General features: G+C 36.2%; 1 protein-coding gene across 3 annotated transcripts in view; it reads left to right on the top strand.

Moving 5' to 3' along the window:
• The first annotated feature begins 5,294 nt into the window (after positions 1-5,294).
• LOC136846057 (uncharacterized) overlaps positions 5,295-21,080 on the top strand; it is a 155,711-nt gene continuing 139,925 nt past the window's right edge. The window contains exon 1 of one of the 3 annotated variants that reach the window (XM_067116737.1): positions 5,295-5,437. The gene's annotated coding sequence lies outside the window, so the exon portion shown is untranslated. Of the gene's footprint in view, positions 5,627-21,080 lie in introns of all 3 variants that reach the window. The other 2 variants (XM_067116736.1, XM_067116735.1) reach the window with 2 other exon arrangements.

Below are 21,080 nucleotides of genomic sequence, written 5' to 3'. Positions count from 1 at the left end.
TATATATATATATATATATACTCTTAGGTTCCTTTTTCATTTTAAGTGTTAATCATCGTACATAATTAAAAGGCAAGAATTTATTACTGAAAAATTAGCCACTGGCATTTCTGCACATTAGTTACGTATATTCGGCCACCTCCTTTTCGTTCCCTGCAAATAGTCCACATGTTGCGAAAAGGCAGCTACTAACTATTAGATTTCTGGCGCGCGTGAAATAAGGATCCCACAATTCTTTTGCTGTCCTTGAGACGTTGGCCTTTCCTAATAAGGTAACTTTTCGCATTAGTGGTAAAGTTAACGGGCACAAGTGTCCTATTTTGGCTACAGGAAAATCTTCAGGAGAGAGAGAGAGAGAGAGAGAGAGAGAGAGAGAGAGAGAGAGAGAGAGAGAGAACGTCCTGTTCCCTCGGAATAAGTGGTGCCATATGGTACAATCCATTCACTTTCGTTTATTGAATTTGCACAAAGAATTGCCTCATAAGATTTTCCGTCCGACACATGAAAAATAATCATCCTGTGCCGAGCAGGAACCGTTTCTGGGCCCAGAAAATTCGGTGATATGAGAGAGACTCGGCATATAGAGAGAAATCTGGTTTGCTCTCGACAGAAGTCGTGCAGATTCCTTTTTGAGGCGCCAACGGACTCTGGGTGAAACGCGTCGCTTTCAGGTGCTCATACATTTCTGCATTCCTGCGTTAAAGGTTAAATCCAATAAATAACGCAGTCCTTTTGGTAAAACAAGACTGCTTCTGTTTTAAGCGGGTCTTGCACTTTCAAAGTTGCAGTTTCAAAGTGGCATTTTTTTTTTCATTTGTCTAGACAATTTTTAATAAGAGCTCTTTCTTTCAGGTCGTGGGCTAATATAAACGTTTAGAATTTAGAACAGTCTGTATAGAATCGGTTAACAAAAAAAAATGGATAGAAATGATGTACGTAAGACATTAATGACTGACATATTACAAATTAGTTACTGTAAACTCTTGCTTCTAGATACGAAACATTAAAATTGCACGAGGCCTTTTGAGATGCCTACACTGCACAAAAGGTCTCTTGATCCAGCGCCATTTATGTCTTTTTACCCCTAATACTTCGAGTAGCCTAAAGAGCTAGCATCATAGATATATTCTTTATGCAGAGTTTTTACAGCATTTAATAATTTGCTTTAACTGTGCGTAATGTGGGTCACGTTAAGATTCATGAATAAAATCTTGTTTTCAAAACGAGGTCGAGCATTCGCCGTATGAGAATATGTAAAAATGAGTTTATTACTACCGTTAGTGGCAAGGAGAGGCCCAGCCACTAAGGGCGTCAAAGGCATACTAAAGCTTAGACACTTTTATTCTGCTGATTTATATAGGAGACAGTGGTGAAAGAGGGTAACCCATAGATCGATAGGTCTAATGTGAAGTTTACTACCTGTAGACTATCACTATCTGCGTTAAACACAGTGGAAATAAGTATACTGATGAACGTTGCGCTTTATATAGGGCATAATGATACTATTCAATAAGACCTGAAAGCAAGACATAGATGAAAAAATGTTTGTACTAGATAACAGCTCGTTACAGCGTCCCATTCTTCAGGAGGCAGATCTATTTATCGTTTTCTTGAAAAAACGATACTTTCTCTAAGTCTTGCTAACACATAAGAGGATGCTTAAAAAAAAAACCGTCTAAAAACGGAATCTGCTGCAAAGAGCGGAAGGAACTCGATCAAGGACTTTTGAAAGTTATCAAAAGCTGAGGAAATAAAAATAGTCGCTCCAGGTATATTGAAAAGTGGTCTTGCTAACCGAGGGTAATTATGAAAGAAACAACAGAAAAATGCAGTTGCCAAAGAAACTCCCACATACACACGCACACACCCACACATACACGGAAACTGGTCGACATACTGAATGTAAATATAAATAAGCATAAAAGAGAGAGAGAGAGAGAGAGAGAGAGAGAGAGAGAGAGAATGGCACACTGAATATAAAGATACATAGGAATAGATAGATAGATAGATAGATAGATAGATAGATAGATAGATAGATAGATAGATAGATATATGGAAAGAGAGAGAGAGAGAGAGAGAGAGAGAGAGAGAGAGAGAGCGCGAAACTGCTCGACATACTGAATATAGTGATATATAGATAAATAAATAAATAGAGAGAGAGAGAGAGAGAGAGAGAGAGAGAGAGAGAGAGAGAGAGAGAGAGAGAGAGAGAGAGAGATTATACCACATTCATTTTATCAGATTTTGAATAGACTGATTGAATGGTTTGTACAACATTTGGTATATAGACGACCATTCATCCGGAAAAATGCAGTCATAGAGAGCCGGCTATGAAAGGGAAAGTTTAATATGTCTGATGAATAGAAGACAGACGTCACTGAGACTCACAATTTTAGTCGGTGAGAGGAGGGTATAAAAATGGTTATAAATAAGGGAATAGCAAGCGATAATCTTTTGGGAGTAAATTGCAAAACAAAGAAGCTTTTTTAAGTATTGCTTTGTTGTCCTTAAACTGCACAAACAAGGCTGCAGCCTCAGTGCAAAAATTCTAGAATTTCCAGAACCATTAGACTACTTTTCAAAACCACAGAGAAATCTCATTAGTAGCACTAAGGCGCCTCTCATGTATAATGCACCAGTCACTTGTTATACGTTACTTGCGGTCAGAAGGAGAAGAAAACACACTGCCCATTCACAAACACCTAATTCTTTCTTTATTTATTTATTTAAATCTTCAGCTGATGGATTATCATCAAAATTTAAACGCAAAAGGGCTCCAAAGTCAGAGAAGTTATCGGAAAAGGTGATGAACAGATAAATATGAGGGAGTAGAAAATGAAACAGATGCACATGAATTCAGATGTCAACAGAGATCTGGAATGAATTTGCTCCTCGCTTAAACATTTGGAGATCAGCAGATTCCACCACGGAAACTATTCCACATTTTAGTCGTAGCCAAGATGAAACACCTTGCAAACTGAATAGCATTAAAATGGTGCTAGAAAACGACACACTGTTTGCAGCAGTAGCAAAAGCAGCTATGTCAGGTAAAGAAGGATGCTGGGGATGCATTTTTGTAGTACATTTTATGCAACAAATATAGTGAACTCGCTCTAACGTCTGCGCCACACACCTTCCGGGGCATAGTATTTAATGGTATGACCCTCATCCGAAGACGAAAATTTTCCAACACAGTTATTCTTTATGGAATTTTTCCACCCACAATTGCTCTAAATAAATTGCTTACCGGGTACTGATTATCAGCCTCCTAATTGTTAGCTTTCTCTATTGTCACGATGATTGTGGGAAAAAGACAACTTCTCTCTCTCTCTCTCTCTCTCTCTCTCTCTCTCTAATAAAACCGCTATTCCCGGTATATCGCATTCTCGTTCCGTCATCGATGAAATCGAATCCCTTTGAAAGAAGGCAAATCCGTCCTCTAATAGGATCCCGCTGTTAGCGTAAGCATCCCAAACCAGAGCAACGCCAGCAATAGAATCAATGTTATGTGTTTTCAACAAAGCAACTACGCAGCACGCTAATAAATGGAATACTATATAAAACTCGGTGTTTGTCCATGTTCCGGTATTTATTTGCGTAGGGCTAAAAGTCTACGGGACCCGAACGCCACGTTTCACTATCGAAATTTCTAACTCGCAAATGTATAGCAATCCAATATGCTTAATGTACCACATACGACATAATTTAAAAATTATTTTAATGTTGCTGTCATTTTTTTAACAAAAAGGTACGTCAGTATATAATAATTTGTATAAATTAGTGTTTTTACAACAGTTTAGGATCATCCTTAATAAATCGTCCGAAGATTATTCCTGGATAAGTCTTAAATTATTTGTTAGACTGCTATAAAAATATAATTTTTAAAATTTAAAATACAAAAAGGGCATCCATAAATTTGTTAAATCCATTCTTTAATATTTTAATCCCTTAAAAATGGACTCATCTTTATAGTGAACCAACCGTATTAGTCTTATAATCACTTTAAGTGTTCTCATTTTCCAACAAAACTCTTTTATATTTTAACAGTCGCTTTAATAATATATGCCTGCATCCATCTAATTTTTCTTTCGCTAATTTTTCTTTCTTTTTATCTGGAACTGCTTTCATCAGATTCCTCCTCTATCTTCTGTGCACTAGAACGAGATATAAAAAAAAATTATAGGTATTGTCGAGTATATCTTTGTTATTTGTATGAATGGAAAATAATGAGTGATGATGATGATGATGATGATGATGATGACGATGATGATGATAATGATAATGAAGATGCTGGATGAGGATGACGATGATTTTACACATCAAAATTACGAAATGATCATCGTGAAGTGAGTGAGGTGAAGCAAAGTGGGAAAACCGAGCAATTACGAGAGAGAAAAACAATGCGTATTTTTATTAGTCATTTGCTGGTCTGAGTTCTGAAAAAGTTTTATGCATTTCATAAACATTTTCAGGAATATGTTTGTTTATGTGTATTTTAGCGACCAGTGCTTTCAGTGGCCTATTGTTTTCTGAAACTGAATTCAGTCTATTTCCTGTGATAATAAAAAAAGATATTTCAACTACAAACATTATATAAATTAGAATTCTGATCATATAAGCAAATTAAATGGTAGGGGGTTAAAGCAATAGTTCAACTTCTCTTAAATTTAAACATTTAACCATTAAATAGAATAGTATATACTGAAGAAAAGGGGTTGAAATTAAAATTTTTATTTATTTTAAGGAATATGACCCACAGATCTCATGAATTCCCTCATAACTCTTGGCGGACCAAATAAGTATGGAAATAGTGGAAAACAAACGAGGAGTAGACGATACTAAATTTGTAAATAAAGTCATGAATAAAAAATGAAAAATTAAAAGGATAAAGATGAAGAAATTTACCAGAATAGTTCTTTCATTAAGAGTAATAGACTTGAAACAGTAACCACGTAGAAGGAATAGTTATATAAAAATTTATAAATTTCAAAATAAGACACGCCAAGAAAGAATTCCACAAGCAAGAAATAAAAGAGAAGACCATAAAGCGAAAAGTGTTCTTATATTGGTTTTCCGCCTTCTGCTCTTCCATCAGTCAGCCCGGGGTATACCCTTGCCGAAGGCTCTCTCTCTCCTTCTCTCTCTCTTTCTCTCTCTCTCTCTCTCTCTCTCTCTCCCTTCCACGACGTAATGGCAAGTCGTGCCCCGGCAAGGCAAGGCAAGGCAAGGCAAGGCAAAGCCCACACAGAGAGGGAGTCCCGCCAGGCATATAGGTATGGGACCAAGTGAGCCTTCAGTCGAGAGCGTGGTGGCAGAGTGTCAACAGGTGGCAGTTAGCAGCCATAAGGGGAGGAGAGTTGGGCTCGCTCGAGCGAACTTTCCCCCACCCTCGTCTTTCCTCTCCCGTTTCCGGAAAGGGGAACAGTGTGCATTACGCGTAAACGAGGTCTCTTAGATTTTGTAAAAGACTTGTCGGTTTTATAGTACGTGATGTGTGGTTGTAAACAGATAGGGCGGTTGGTTAAGCTAGAAAGAAACTGTACGATCGGACAGGTGCTGTCAGCAAGTTGTAGGCGCCTTGTGTTTCCGTAAGAAGTTATCTTTTAAACTTCAGGTAGCGAAGATGGTAAGTTGATTTGTGTGTGCAAGATGTGTTGTTTGTCTTCCGGTAAAAATAAAGTTACTTTTCTCTCGCATGTTATTTGGGTAATGATTTTATTGACAGCAATGTTATGAAATCTAAAGATTTTAGAGTATCGGGTTTAAACGTTGTATAGCCAGGCTAAAACGTCCTAACCTAATTTATGGGTAAAAGTTGTACCATCAACTGATTTGAGCTAGGAGAAAATTAAATCTTTCATCTCAACACAGTTAGGTCACTTTTTCGTTCTTTAGCAGAGTTTCTTTGCAGATTATCCTGAAATCGCGTTTATGAAATTGTAGTTATTCTTCTAGAACTATGCTATAAGAACATTGACTGGCATAGCTAGTTTCTATAGAAAGGAAAGACCATATGTTACAAAATAAAAAAAAAACTAAAAACCAAACGAAGAGAATACAGAGGCCCAATTCTAGAATAAGAAACATGACGCACATCCAGACATTTACGTGTGTAACACACTGCGGTCAACGATCTTTAAATTGAACTGGCATAAAATCTGGAACAAGACGTACTTAACGTTTTTAATGTATATATTGTGTGCAGTGTCACTGCAATATTGTCGTCGTTTAGGAAAGGACATGCATCTTAGCAAAAGGATTGGTCCTTAACCAAGTAAACGTATACATGGACATAGATATACACACAGAAGAATTGCAATAAAAATTCTAGGAATTTATTTCAATATTTTGTAGAAAAAATGTGAAATTTATAAAGCATTTAGAGCAAGAGCAGCTACGCTGGAAAGCAAACGGCACACACTAATTCCTAATGTACAGACATTAAGAGAAATGACGATTATGCTCGTCGAAAAGAGTGGCACGCAGTAATTCTAGAGCTTCAAGCACTGAAGGCAGCAGCGAGTTGTATGTCCTGATTCTTGACTGGCAGGAACTACGAGCAGTAGCCATGATACTATGAAAAGCGAGTAGCACACACTAATTCTACAGGGGCAGGTATTAAAATAAACCTTGCTTATTCTCCGCAAATCAAGTAGCACATACTAATTTTACAGGCTCAAGCACCGAAGGAGATACAGAATTAAGGGCAATATTGATGATGCTATGGAGCACGAGTAGTACACACTAACACCGGAGTTGCAGGCAGCGAAAGCAACATTAGTTTCAGCAGGCAAAGGGAAAAGATATACCAGTTCTAGAGACGTAGGCATTTAGGTCAAAAGCGAACACCATGCAATGATCCTTAAGGCACAGAAGTAAGGACCAGTAGCGAGTGTGCTCTGCAAGCCAATCATCAAGCACTTGCATATCAATTTCAGAGGCACACGCATTGAAGCCACCAATAAATTCCATATACTGTTTCCCAGGGCAACGGAATTTAAAGCAAAGGTGATTATGCTTTGCAAAGCGTGTAACGCACATTGATTAATTCTAAAGGTGAGGACATTAAAAGGTAATATCAGTTACGCTCTTGGAAACGACTAGCACGCACTATTTCTAGAGACGCAGGAGTTAAAGGACTTGAATTTGTTTTCTTCAACGTTGATTTATAAATTTATTGTTTTGTCAGTTTCGTTTCCTTCTACTGTCAAATTTCGGAACTCAGTTCCTGCCCTCGTTTTTCATAACCCTTGCAAATTTCCCTCCTTTAAGAAGCGTGTCCAGTGCTTACTTCAGGATTAAAAGTCCTACTTCTTGTCCTTTCCTCCTCCGTCTCCTTCTCGCTTTCTCGAGTCTGGCGAAGCAAGGGCATTAGGTTGCTTGTCCAGTTGGCTCCCACGTTAAAGACGATGATGGCTATTGGCTGAATATAGCCTGGTGTTGTGTTGCAGTCTCGTCATGTATCAGAGACATCCATTCACTTATTGGAGATTTAGTGGACTTTTTGTTGATTTTTATCGGTGGACTGGTTGAGATGTAGTGGTAGTTATGGTAGAAGTAATTTCAGTGATGTGGGAGATGATAAATTCAAGAGGTTAGTTCTTCAGTTTCATATTCATCTTTGGTCAATGATGGAGAGAGAGAGAGAGAGAGAGAGAGAGAGAGAGAGATATATATATATATATATATATATATATATATATATATATATATATATATATATATATATATATATATATATATATAGAGAGAGAGAGAGAGAGAGAGAGAGAGAGAGAGAGAGAGAGAGAGAGAGAGAGAGAGAGAGAGAGAGATAAAGATAGATGCTACTGGAGTATAGGTTGAATAGAAAGCCTGCTTTGTACTGTAGCGAGTTAGAAAACAATTTTCATTGATGTTGTGTAATTTAAAAATTTTCTTTCTTTTCGAAAAATTAATGCTATTTTACAGGCTAAAAGATACATAACTCCGAACTGATTCTTTGAAAATTAGATTTAGAAGCCTAGGCTGGCAACCTCATGTCAAAAATCAATGATTCCATTGGCAGAGTAAGCCAAGCTGGTCCACATAAAACTAGATGAGAGATAAGGGTTGGACTTGGGATAACGCCTTTACCTCGAGAGAAGTACGAAGACTTTCCAAAGCCTATAACACGTCCAGGAAGTAAAGTAGTAAGTGGCAATAGGTAGTAGTAAGTCCTGAGAGAGAGAGAGAGAGAGAGAGAGAGAGAGAGAGAGAGAGAGAGAGAGAGAGAGAGAGAGAGAGAGAGAGAGAGAGGTAAATTGAATTAATGATAAGTTTAGGATTCTGGCCAGTTCCTCTTGAAAGTTTCCAGCTTTTTCTGTGCAGTGTTTTTACAAGCATCGGTAAAGATGAAGATTTTATGGCATGATAAAGTTTGATAAACTTCATGTTATGACTAATTGATCTGGATTGAATAAGGCTTACCTTTTTTATGCTCGGAACACGTCAGGGTATAATAAAGAATTCCATATTTGTTATCGGGTTTCGCATAACTTAAAGTTGTCAGTATTTTGATATAACGACCATTGTTCCGTTATATTTCTCTATTTATTTATATTTTGTGTACTTTTTCATGTTGATGTATCTGTCACACAAACACAATCACATATTCATATTCACACAAAATGTATCTTTATAAATATATATATATATATATGTATAAATATATATATATATATATATATATATATATATATATATATATATATATATATATATACATTACATACATATATATATATGTGTGTGTATGCATATGTGTGTTTGTGTAAGAAAGAACTGACAATTTTTTAAAGAAAATTTTTTCCTTCGGTTGCTAGACTGCTAGGGCTCTTTCGCACGTTCCAATAACTCTCAAATCCGACCATTAACCACAAACTCAACCTTTTTCCCTTAAAGACCGTGGGACTAGTAAAAGGGATAAATTCTTATGGGATTCTAGTAAAAGGGAAGATATTGTGATTCCAGACAACACTTGGCCTAGATACCTAGGGAAAGAAAAAGATAAGTATCTGAATACCGTAGCTAACGCAGTCTTGTGTTCGATTTAAGGCTGATTCACATTATACCATCACGTCACCGACACATCACGTCACGTCACCGTCCCATCAGCCGTGCCTTGCGTTCACACTGTCCATCACAATCTCGTCCAATTCGTGCCCGACCTCAGCAACTGACAGATTTAGCGGTAAGAAACTTGCATAAGCACCGTCACGTCACGTCAAAATATTCTTTCCAAGAAAAGGTGTCGCTTGATGGTGACGTGACGTGATAGAGTGAGCAAGTCCATTTGATTACGCGTAAGAAGTTCTCACGTACTTTGACGTGACGTGGTGTGTCGGTGACGTGATGTTATAATGTGAATCAGCCTTATACTTTTACCTTTTCCATATCCTGCATTTCTGTGTAATTTCCTTTTAGTAACTTGATTCTGGAATGTCATACAAGGTCGTGCGTTATTATTATTATATTATTATTATTATTATTATTATTATTATTATTATTATTATTATTATTATTATTATTACTATTACGAACCTTCTTTCAGTAACTTATCCCTAAATGCATTAAAATTCATGGGTAGTTTTAATATATTATTATTATTATTATTATTATTATTATTATTATTATTATTATTATTATTATTATTATTATTATTATTATTATTGTATTAACGAATGAATACTTAAAATTCAACAATCGAAACACCCAAAGAATTCGAGCGATTTCAAGTTGTACTGATTGGTAACAGAAAGTGACATGCACTGAAATAATTTTATTACGATTGTTTTTCTTTTATATGAAATTGCCCAGCTTCCGCTGACGGCAATAAAGGAGGTTATTATCTACAGCAACCAAACCGCCTTGGCACCATGGTGGTCCAGAAGAGACTGATCGGTTGACCGTAATACCGACATAAAAAAAACTGTGGACAAATGGAAATAGTAAAAGGGGTAATTCCCTTTATCAAGCAGAACACACAAACACAAACTGAGATATATACACACACACACACACACACACACACATATATATATATATATATATATATATATATATATATATATATATATATATATATATACATACATATATATATATAATGTGTGTATATATATATATATATATATGTGTATGTATATATATATATATACATATGAATAATTATACAAGTGTGTGTGTAAAAATAATTTTATAAGCAGTCTAGACGGCTACATTGCCCATAAATATGTTCTGGAACAGAAAAAGTGTTAATGGACTTCAGTGGAAAACCTTGATTAGACTCTGTCAAGAAAATTAGTCCTCATATGTGTGTCAAGAAGGTTAATCTTAAGAGTTTTTGCATATGTGTGTCAAGAAGATTAATCCCGAGAGCTTTTAAATATGTGGCAAGAAGAAAAATCCCAAGAGCTTTTACAAATGTGTCAAGAATATTAATCCTATGAGCTTTTATGTATGTGTGTTAAGAAGATTAATCCTAAGAGCTTTTACATGTTATGTCAGTGAGATTAATCCTAAGAGCTTTTACATATGTATGCCAAGAAGAATAATCTGTAGAGCATTCAAGCATTTACATATGCGTTAAGTAGATTAATCCCTAGAGGTTATACATATGACTGTCAAGAAGATTAATCCTAAGAGCTTTTACATATGTGTGTGTCAAGGAGATTAATCCTAAGAGCTTTTGCATATGTGTGTCAAGAAGATTAATCATTAGAGCTTTTACACACGTGTGTCAAGAAGGTGAATCCTAAGAGCTGTCACATTTCTGTAGATAATATCAAGAAAACAAGACTTGCATGACAGCTCGTGTGATAAAAGAAGATAAAGTGGATGTTGTGGTTCTTAGGGATACAGAGTGAATGAGAATGGTATATAAGATTCAGAGGAGAAACCTGACTATCTGGATTTTTTGAGAAACAGCACTTCCTTCATTCTTTCGCCCTACGTCAAAATGTGCATCCAGCTGAGGAGCAGTGTTTGGCATCACATGCCTGCTGATATGATATATTTTGTATTTTATTACATATATATTTTATTACATATGTATTTGATTTCATATGTATTTTGAACATATGGCACTCCTACTTTACAAAGTTCTTAGAGTACCAAAGTTTGGTTTAGAAATGAATTCATTTAGTTTTTAAGGGCATCAGAAGTTAAATTAGAGCAAGGTCTCTGGCAGGGTCGGTACACCCTCTAACCTCCGTTATACTGATAGCCAAAGAACAAGCATTGGATGAAAATGAAATTTAACAAATAAATAACTCATTGCTGTGAACTGTCACAAGGCCATGGGAAGAGAAGCAATAATCTTCAAGGAAAAATCAAGAGTGAATAGATGCAAGTCATCACTCTGAGCATTGCCTAAGGGCTAAAGACTTCAGACAACACAAGAAAAAGGAGGTGGTGCAAAAGCAAACGAGACTACAACATGGTCGAGATATAAACAATTAAAAGAAGCAAGGACATATGATATCAAAAGACAAGTGAATTTTGGCCAGGTTACATTTCAAGTAGGGGATTTATGGTCCGAGTTTCTTGTCTTAAAAGCAGAAACTGGGTAAGAGGATTGTATTGGGAGATACAGAGTTCAAAAGGGGACTGTCTATCACTTGTCAGTTGGGTTTCAGTGCGAATAAAAAGATAAGGGGGACAGAATAACAGGCGACGATCGACAGAGAGGTTGAAGGGAAGGGAGCGATTATTAGTAAAATGTATAGCGAAGTATCTACCGTTAGATCCAGATGATCCTTGATGGTGCAGTTTAAGGCTTTGCCATCTAGTTTGAAGAGCATAAAACACACATATTTCCTTGATTTGATAATCGGCTTTTCGTGCCATCAATAAGCCTATAGATGTTTGCAGCAGAAACTCATGAAGCAGAGACCCCATTCATCTCTCAGATCCTCTTATAACAAATCCTATATGAATCTCTTCCTCTCTCTTTCGCTCTTTTCTCTAAAGACCATGAGAGAATGAATAGGATTATTTTCATTCTATTGTGGCAGAGTGTGCCACAAAGACAGAGAGAGAGAGAGAGAGAGAGAGAGAGAGAGAGAGAGAGAGAGAGAGAGAGAATATTACAAAGAAATTAAAGAGGAAAAGTCTTTACATTAAGGCCGCGTATTAAGCTGATAACTGCCAGAGATATGAAAGATATGTGAACTACTAAAATATATTTATTGGCATTTTAGGGAGAAGAAATCTTTGAGGAGGTGGAGAGCTCTGCCTGGTTTCCGATGTTTCAAACTGAAGAAAGTGAAACACTCTGCACCATTCCTGTAGAGTTTGATATCCAAATTGAATGATTGCTGTTGCAATGAAAGTCTAACTGAAGGTTGTGGGGTCTCTTAGCCTGGAAGATTTCTTTTGGAATCTACAGACTTACCTTCTCTACTCGATACAAAAAAAAAAATATTCTTCTCGGGGATTGGATGTCCAGGGAAGTGCGGTTTCTAAGCTCTTTAATATATTATATTACATCTCTAGATTTACGTGCAAACACGCGGCCATCTATCTATCTATATATCTATCTATCTATCTATCTGTCTGTGTATCTGTCTATCTGCATATATATATACATATATATATATCTATATATATGTGTGTTATATATATGTAGTCTTCGTTGGGTGAGTCGGTAGAGCTGTGGACTGGTACTCGCTGGGCCGGAGTTCGACTCCCCGGCCGGCTGATGAAGAGTTAGAGGAATTTATTTCTGGTGATAGAAATTCATTTCTCGCTATAATGTGGTTCGGATTCCACAATAAGCTGTAGGTCCCGTTGCTGAGTAACCAATTAGTTCTTAGCCACGTAAAATAAGTCTAATCCTTCGGGCCAGCCCTAGGAGAGCTGTTAATCAGCTCAGTGGTCTGGTAAAACTAAGGTATAGTTAACTTATATATATACTGTATGTATATATATATTTATATATATATATATATATATATATATATAAACATGCAAAAATGCAACATGTATCGGTGTTTCTTTCTCTGTACAGTAAATAACGTGTACGGGTAGTGAACTCCACCTTCAGTTCTGGCTCTTATATAAGCTACCAGAACGAAGGCATCTTGGCTCAGACTTTGGGAGGGTATGTAATGTTGTTTGGGTTGGGACTTACCTGTTCGATCTCTTTTATATAACCGTCATTTCTGACAATATAGGTTCACTATTATAAAGATCACCAATCAATGAATTTAGTTTCAAAGGAGGTTACAACAGTAACTGCGTTCTCTCGTTGACTTCCTTTGGTGATGTTTAATATTTATCTGAGTATTTATACATGACTTTATGTAATATTACTCTTATCAACTCCGTCGTATTTTCCTCTCGTTTACACTTGAACATCTTATTATGCTGAAGCTTTTAAATCGATTTGATGGTATTGTGTCAGTCTTGCTTTACAGTAATGTATATTACTACTACTACTACTACTACTACTACTACTACTATAATAATAATAATAATAATAATAATAATAATAATAATAATAATAATAATAATAATAATAATAATAATATCAGAACTGTTAATGGTGTAATGAGTTCTTATCTTGTTACATCCCTGGAATACTTTTGGTATTAGGAATACAGACATACAATTACCTCATTTGTAACAAAAGGAGGCCTCGAGAGATACTTTCAAAAGGGTATTGCTAGTGATGTTCAAGGGCATAATGCAGGTTCTAAGTCTTGTTGGAAACATGACGTTTCATTTTTAATTAATAACAGTTGTATGGAGCGGACAGAAGATGATTTGTTTCATGCGCTGGTCTCTTATTTTAAATCAGATATCTATGAAACTCTACGGGGAAGGTGGTTTCGTGCATACAGATAAGGAGAATCCTATTGAACTAAGTTTAGAGTTGGATCCTAATAGAGAACTCCGCCTGCAATGGGTCATGTGCAGAATAATGTAAGCAGTACTGGAAGTTCTCTCTAGACTCCTTTTGGCCTCAACTGCATTGCTTTCTGCATTTTATTTTTTTTTATCTATTCTACATGATCTACTGTAGTCTAGATATACAACTTCTTTGACTGTATCTTTCTTTTTTTCACTGCTTACACAAAAACAAGTCCTTTGCCAGCCCTTAGAGAATCTAGAGACTTGACAGTAAGTTAAAGTGATTATAAACATAATTTTCACGTTTCCGTAATTCTGAGTCTCAGTCTTGACGAGATTGCCTCAAAGTTCAGTCTTTTCTTTCGACCAATATACCATGCCCTATAGGCCTTATTTTTTACTTAAAGGCAGTTAAGCAGATGAAACAGGTTAAAGAGGTTGATTGATTGTTTGAATGGGTAGATTTAAAACTAGTTTTGCTCAAGAATTTTGATTCAATGTTGTTGTTTAATGTTCCAAGCGTCAAACGTTCAGTTCCACAACTTTATTCTTGAATCTAGAGTAGTGAGGCCAGCAACACAGAACTTGAAGGTGAAATATTAATGAATGAATCACTAAACGTGATGCAGTAAAAATTTTGCATAAACAAAATACAAAAACAAACTCAAGAAACCTCGAATCTTTAAGCTCAGTTCAACACGAATTAGTTCCTGCAGTAAACAGTTAATATTTTTATACCTTTGTTCATTTATTTTGCAAAACAAGAACACAATAAAACTCCAAAATCTGCGGTCTCGGATTCAAGTCCTTCGCGGGGCTTGATAGATTTTCACTCTTCACTAGACCCAGGGAATTTAGGGGAGACCTTGGTATCCACCCGCTGAGTCATGAGCAGACATTTGTCTCACTCTGCATCCCACGTGGGCGGACTGAGGCCACGGACGCCGATCATGTCCGTGTGTGTTTAGTCTACAGGGCATTGTGCAAAAGCGCAATGATCTGTCCCTTGTCCCTGCTGCCTGTTGGTGATCTTTAAAAGCTTTAAATCCTATGTGTATCTTCAATGACTGACGGAAGAAACTTTTTCGTTTATTTGAAAAGATCAGTATTAGCCTAATGGGTACTTGATAATTGACTTTATTCTACTCAATCAAAAGTGAACCATTGCTTGTTCAGAAATTTGTTTTTAATCTTTATTTTTTGTGTTTAGAGATTAATAAGTTTTTGTTCCTCTTAATCTAAATTTGACAACTTTTTATATTTTGCTTAAATTAAAAATTTACAAATGTCATTTTCGACATATCAGTAAATTACAAACATATGTTTCGAATATAAGTGCTTTGAAACTGATTAGTAAGTTCATAAACGATGACGACGCTAATGAGTAAAAAAAAGAAAAAGAAAAAGGTTAGATAAATTACGCATAGCTCTTAAAGTAGAAAGGCCTTTCGCGTGTTCATTAGCCTATGTAGTTTAGAGTAAAAATAATAGAAAAACATAATTTTCCCTGAGATTATGGGGAAACACCGTTTTATAGATAATGGTACGTGGGTAAAATTTTGCCTCTGGAAATAAAGGACAAACAAGTACCCTACAATTTCGGCAAATATATGAAAAAATTTATACTGTATAATATAATTAAGAGACATTAATTACTATTAATTATCAAACGAAATCCTTTGCGTGAAATATGTTACTATGCAATTACTGTCTGGCCTGATAACCCAGTGAAATGTATTACTGACACTGGAAGCTCATAAACAGCGGAAAGTTATATTTCCCCGAACGACGGAACGCGCGCAAATATTTATCAGCAGATGCGTAAACACTCCACTCTCTCTCTCTCTCTCTCTCTCTCTCTCTCTCTCTCTCTCTCTCTCTCTCTCTCTCTCTCTCTCTTTCTTTACCTGTATATGTGTCTCTCTCTCATTTTCCTCCTTTCTCTGATACGAATACCTACACAAAAGAACCCCTGTTATGTGTACACTCACAATTCTGCTTGAACAGAAGTAGCTTTATATTTATATCGAAGGAGAACGCCCCCCAACTCTCTCTCTTACACACACACACACACACACACACACACAGGCACATTCCCTCTCTCTGGATTTTTCTCGGGTACAAGGTTACTTGAGCTGCTTCGAACCCAGTACAGTTTCACATAATCATCCCTCTGTCTTAGTTTCAAAACGCTCTCTTTGGACTGTGCTTATTCAGTTATTGAAAGGCATTAGAGCTTTCCAAAATTCACTTCATCCCAGATATTTATTAACTGTTCTCTAACTACGTTAATTTATGTGACCCGCTTTAGATTTACTTTAGAAGTAGAATTGTAAAACATAACATTTTTGCATGTTCAGAAATGAAGGTAGAATTGAATCTTGAGCTTTACGAATTGCCAATACGCGGGATTAATATTTGGGAAATGTAATTTTGTTAACTGTTCCTTGATAAGAGTAAATTAACGAAGGACATTCTTCTGTGAATGAGACAGTAACCTCAAGCAATGAACAGAAGATTAAATTGTGCACTCGTATATTTATTTTTCCTGTGTAAAAATAATAAAGTCTACGGGTAATGCACTCTATATTTAAATATCTCTGTCTTCAACAAGAAAATGGAGTTCGGTCTGTAAGTACATCCAAACTGCAAAATTTAAGTAAAACTGAATATTGCTGTCGTTTAGTCGGGCAGGTAAATTGGTGTGATAGAAAACTGCAAACTAATCAAAAGAGATGCAAAGAAAATAACTGATTCACAAGCAAATGCAGAAATTTGAAAGCTAAAAAATAACTTTTCAACAAAACACCACTTTAAGCACAACGAAGGAGAGAGAGAGAGAGAGAGAGAGAGAGAGAGAGAGAGAGAGAGAGAGAGAGAGAGAGAGAGAGAGAGAGAGAGAGACGACAAATGGCCCGAAAAAGAACAGTTGTAGACTGTGAACTCGAACAGCCTAAGAATGTTGAAGAGTACTTTGGAGAGCCAAAGAAGATCTACGGCTCTCGAGTGGCTCCAGTCCCTTTCACACCGCAGGCGGTTTTATCATTTCCGCAATGTCGGTTTATTTATTTATTTTTATATAAAGAAGAGAACAGAATGTTTGCGTGAGAAAACAAATGTCAAGATTTTTCCTTTTGAGTAAAAATGACTTGGCCGTCTTCCATTACGTGTTTCAAGAGGTCTTTTTGTATCTCATTTGGTGTCTGTGCCTCTTGAATTAGCGCGTGTTATGCTTTCACAGTCAGCATCCACTACCCCAGTCCTGTGACCTGTTCATTGATTTTACTTATAAAATTTTTGATCAGTTTTTATGGCAGTGTTACAGATAGGAGTTTGAGAGAGACAGTAATGTTACTTTTATGTCATGTTACTTTTCCCTTGGTTAGAATTCCAGACGAGAACGGAGCTCTGTGGTTGTTCTGTCAAAACTCGTTATGCCTCTATTGACCTAAGCTGTGAATTTGGTAACGGATGTTAGTCGACAGCAGTGGGTTGTGGCCAGACTGTAGGTGGGCATAGGGTTATTATCTTATAAGTAGAATTATAGCCAAGAATCTGAAGGGTAGCAGTTTCTGAAGCCATCCCATCTATGGTGAATGCCACATGTATTTTCCCCACTTTCACCGCTGAATCGTGGCTGAACCATCAGTTCTTTTATAAACTTCTACAGAAGGATCATTAGCAGAAAATCGCCAAGATCTCAACACAGTGTACCATTCACCTTTACCTTACAGGGCTCCCACGCATTTCCTTTGTGTCCCCTTCCTTTCCTGCATCTCTAAAACCTCCTCCGCCTCTTTACAATTCCGAATAACACACTCTTTTCACTAGCTATAATCCCCTATTATTTACTCATGAACAACCTTCTTAATGCGCACTGATACATCTTTCCACCCTTTTACTACTTCTTTGTACCTCTGTGTTTCTTGTACCTTTATGTTTCTCACTCTTTCACTACTTCCTATCCAGTTTATATTAAGCAAACAGTAAATCTTAAAATTCTACCATTATTAATTTGCCTTTAACATCCACACTTCAGGCCACTTCTACAAACACTCTCAAATTTGTATTAACCCTTTCTACTCTCATGTCTCTCAGCTCAGCTCTGCCCTCCTCCTAATTTCCACATGGAACAAATCTTAAAAATACTCACTTCATAGACCCAGAAATGCATTCAGTTTTAAGACCATCTCTCCATTTACATCCATATTCTGGGATCCATTTGCTCAATAACATTCCTTTCTGCATTTACCTCTATTTAGGACAAATGGCTCTCGAATGATCTTACTCGTCTTCTCCTCCTATTTTTGTTAATGTCCTCTTTGTTACTGCTATTTTATTCTTAACTATAATTTTCATCCTCCAATACTGAAGCTTCTATTTACTCTACTCACGATTTACTCTATTTATGATACAGGCCCTGACAACTGCCTTTTTATACTTTTAAATGGTCTCTGCTTTCCCTCATGACTCCATCATGAAACTTTGCAAACTCTCCATCTACTCCTTTCATGTATATATATATATATATATATATATATATATATATATATATATATATATATATATATATATATATATATATATATATATATATTCCTCATGACTACGTTTGAACATTCCTTGTTGGACATTCCTTGTGCACGTTGAGCCTTAAAACTTTGTGACAACAACCAAAGCGCCATCGTCACTTCCACTCCTCCTCACCATAGCCATTAAGTCTGAAATCCATATTCAATAGACTCAATCAATAGCCCCAATCTCCTGCCTTCCTTCCTTCTTCCGTTCTTGACGAACCGTCTTTTGCTGTCGAACTTCTGTTTCTGTCACTCCTCTTCCGACTGTCTGTTCCATGCTCGTCACAGACTGCATTTTATAAGCCTTCTTGTTCTACTGCTTTTGTTGACAATTTTTTTTAGATGAGTTACAAACATCTGTCAGTATGACAACAAGTATGGAACTTCGTGTGAACACGTTTCTCTCTCTCTCTCTCTCTCTCTCTCTCTCTCTGTTTTTATTATCTTTATTGTTATTATCATTATTACAAAAAAGGGTTCAAGAATAATTCACGTTTAGCAACACAATGTCACTTATTATTTAATATATTCCACTTTAATACCTTAGGGTACAAAGCCATTAACCATCAAGGCAAGCCACCACAGAATAAACGGCTCATACTATAAAATAAATATGATAAGAAGAGAGAAAAATGACAATATCTTCATAACCCAACAAACAACCAGTCTTTGATCTTATCATATGCTCCAGTCTACATTGAGGACTTCCAGTCTGGTGATTTTAGAAGTGAAAACCAGTCTGGTGACTTTTAGAAATGAAAACCAATCTTGTGACTGTTAAAAATGAAAACCAGTCTGGTGACTTTTAGAAGTGAAAACCAGTCTGGTGACTTTTAGAAATGAAAACCAATCTTGTGACTTTTAGAAATGAAAACCAATCTTGTGACTGTTAAAAATGAAAACCAGTCTGGTGACTTTTAAAAGTGAAAAACCAGTCTGGTGACTTTTAAAAATGAAAAACCAGCCTGGTGACTTTTAAAAATAAAAACCAGCCTGATAACTCTTAGAAGTGGAAACAAGTCTGGCGACTGTTAAAAGTGAAAACCTGCCAGGTAACTGTTCTAAGAAAAAGTTCTTCAGTACTGAGTGAAGAACTATGAAGGATTGCGAAGGATTATGATATATAAGAATTCATTCAAGGGTAAAATAACCCCAAATTAGTTGATAAGACAAAAAAAAGTTGAGCTCGAGGAAGTGCGAAGTTAATTTACCAAGGACACTTTGTAGAAATAGTTGTCTGGTAAAAATGTGAGTTGTATTGTGTTGTATTGAACAGTGTATGTGTAAGTGTGTGTGTCTGGTAAATTACGCATAAACATATAAATCCAACATTAGTAAGTCCTTTTTTCCAAAGTTACTCTTAAAAAGTGAAAAGTCAGTGATCACCACCCAGTTTACATTAAAGCTGTTGAGTAATGGATGAACTCCTTGGAAAACTTCCACCGTGGATGGGTACAAAATTGATTAGCAATAAAAGATTACCAGTCTTCATGGAAACACTGACATGGAAAATATTGAAGCAAATACATCTATAGCCTTGTGCAAATATATAGTTGATATTTGTTTCTCACACAGATTTTATTATTTCAAATGCCAAATTGAGAACATCATTTTTGCCCCAGACACAGAAAATGTTTTAGTTTAGTGTTGATTCTTATATTTGCCAATAATGGGACTTATGTCTGGCAAGATCTGAATAATTTTGGGAAATATAAGAATTCAAATTTTGGATAGCTGGGTGGATTGTTCAGCATGGATGGTGATTTGTAGTCTCTAAACGTTAATGTTTGAAAGCGTGAACGCCGAAGGGACGGCCAACCTGATATCTTTTTGAAGAGTAGGTCTAAACAAAAAACGGAAAAAGGGGATGAATGGTTTAAGAACACATCTATTGATCTCGTGGCCACAATTATCCCGCATTGGGATCCAGGCTTCAAATTAGGCCTATTGATAGTATGGCTCGTAAAAAAATAAAATAAAACTGAATATATATTTTAGTAGCACTCACCAGTAGACTGCATTAGAGCAGCATAATCGAGGGCTTAACTTCTTGTTAGGTAGTTAGGAAAGTATAACCTCCCCTGTTAATACCGGAGATTGAGGTCTTTGAGGTAAACAGTCACCGCGCTTAACTTTTACCATTTTATTTTATAATCAGACAAACTTCCGCGCCTTATTGCAAACAGCTCGGCCTCGGGGGAAATGGGAAGGCTAAACGGGGTTAAAATTGCTTCCTGTTTTCGGCGGGAGACCAAAAGAAAAGGCTGAATTTAAAGGTAAGTGAATTGCCCTATGGCGTGAGCTTGAATGAGAGGCTACTTTGAATAAAAGGTTACTTTGAATAAATGGCTGCTCGTTAACATATTATGACTTGCTACGTTGCTAAGGGACCATTTTGGGACAATATGAATTTTCCAGACAATATGAATTTCCATGTTACAAGGTTTGAATTCAAGAGGCTGTTTGTTAACACTTTACCAAAGTCAAAAACAATATTGTGAATTTACATAAGGTTAAATTCAACAGGATGAATCTATATTACAAAGAGTTAAAGTCAAGAAACAATGAGTCTATATTACAAAGAGTTTAAGTCAAGAAACGATGAATTTATATATCAGAAGGCCTTAG

The sequence above is a fragment of the Macrobrachium rosenbergii genome, chromosome 14 (assembly GCF_040412425.1).
Source record: "Macrobrachium rosenbergii isolate ZJJX-2024 chromosome 14, ASM4041242v1, whole genome shotgun sequence".
NCBI lineage: Eukaryota > Metazoa > Arthropoda > Malacostraca > Decapoda > Palaemonidae > Macrobrachium > Macrobrachium rosenbergii.
The sequence above is the reverse complement of the archived record's forward strand: the minus strand, read 5'-3'. Positions and strand labels throughout refer to the sequence as shown.